This window comes from Salmo trutta, chromosome 37, assembly GCF_901001165.1.
Source record: "Salmo trutta chromosome 37, fSalTru1.1, whole genome shotgun sequence".
In the NCBI taxonomy this organism is placed as follows: Eukaryota; Metazoa; Chordata; class Actinopteri; order Salmoniformes; family Salmonidae; genus Salmo; species Salmo trutta.
The window spans coordinates 2,580,016-2,582,030 of record NC_042993.1 but is presented as its reverse complement, the minus strand read 5'-3'; positions in this window follow the sequence as shown (position 1 = coordinate 2,582,030).

Genomic DNA, 2,015 nt, shown 5'->3' with positions numbered 1-2,015 from the left:
ACTATATGTGAATTGATTGCCCCCCATCTATCTTTAGGTGACCTAAACTGGGATATGCTTAACACTCCGGCCATCCTACAATCTAAACTAGATGCCCTCAATCTCACACAAATTATCAAGGAACCTACCAGGTACAATCCTAAATCCGTAACCATGGGCACCCTCTTAGATATCATCCTGACCAACTTGCCCTCTGAATACAACTCTGCTGTCTTCAATCAGGATCTCAGCGATCACTGCCTCATTGCCTGCGTCCGTAATGGGTCCACGGTCAAGCGACCACCCCTCATCACTGTCAAACGCTCCCTAAAACACCTCAGCAAACAGGCCTTTCTAATCGACCTGGCCCGGGTATCCTGGAAGGATATTGACCTCATCCCATCAGTAGAGGATGCCTGGTTGCTCATTAAAAGTGCTTTCCTCACCATCTTAAATAAGCATGTCCCATTCAAGGAAATGTAGAACTAAGAACAGATATAGCCCTTGGTTCACCCCAGACTTGACTGCCCTTGACCAGCACAAAAACATCCTGTGGCGTTCTGCATTAGCATCGAATAGCCCCCGCGATAAGCAACTTTTCAGGGAAGTCAGTAACCAATGTACAGTCAGTTAGGAAAGCTAAGGCTAGCTTTTTCAAACAGAAATTTGCATCCTGTAGCACTAATTCCAAAAAGTTTTAGGACACTGTAAAGTCCATGGAGAATAAGAGGACCTCCTCCCAGCTTCCCACTGCAGTGAGGATAGGAAACACTGTCACCACCGATAAATCTACAATCATTTCAATAAGTATTTTTCTACGGCTGGCCATGCTTTCCACCTGGCTACCCCTACACCGGCTAACAGCTCCGCACCCCCTGCAGCAACTTACAAAAGCCCCCACCCCGCTTCTCCTTCACCCAAAATCCAGATAGCTGATGTTCTGAAAGAGCTGCAAAATCTGGATTCTTACAAATCAGCTGGGCTAGACAATCTGGACCCTCTCTTTCTAAAATTATCCGCCAAAATTGTTGCAACCCCTATTTGTCACGTACGTTTGTAGAAACGGACCAGCGTGATTATTGTTCCACATCTTATTATATGTCAAACTTAGCCAAAAAAAGCTATAAACTATAAACAAAACACACCGTGACGACAGAGGTGCAACATGCACTAACTCAAAATACTCTCCCACAAACACAGGTGGGAAAAACAACTACTTAAATATGATCTCCAATTAGAGACAACGATGACCAGCTGCCTCTAATTGGGAATCATACAAAAAAAACAACATAGAAAAAAGAAACTAGAACATAACATAGAAAATTTAAACTAGATAAACCCCCCAGTCACGCCCGGACCTACTCTACCATAGAAAATAAGAGCACTCTATGGTCAGGATGTGACAGTACACCCCCCAAAGGTGCGGACTCCGGCCGCAAAACCTGAAACCAAAAGGGAGGGTTAGGGGGGGTGTCTAGTTTTGGTGGCGGCTCTGGTGCAGGACGAAGAACCTTCTCATCCTGTGGATCCGCCAGCATTGGAGGCGGCTCTGGTGCAGGACGAAGAACCCTCTCATCCTGCGGATCTGCCAACATTGGAGGCGGCTCTGGTGCAGGACGAAGAACCCTCTCATCCTGCGGATCCGCCAACATTGGAGGCGGCTCTGGTGCAGGACGAAGAACCCTCTCATCCTGCGAATCCACCAGCATCAGTGAAGGCTCCGGACCGCCGACCATCGCCGGAGGCTCCGGACCGCGGACTGTCTCAGGAGGCTCCGGGCCGTGGCCCGTCTCAGGAGGCTCCGGGCCGTGGACCGTCTCAGGAGGCTCCGGGCCGTGGACCGTATCAGGAGGCTCCGGGCCGTGGACCGTCTCAGGAGGCTCCGGACTGTGGACCGTCGTCGGAGGTTCCAGACTGTGGACCGTCGTCGAAGCACTGGACTGGGAACTGTCGCCGGAAGCTCTGGAACGGGAAGGTGCACTGGAGGCCTGATGCGTAGGGCCGGCACAGGTGGCGCCAGACTGGGAACACAAACC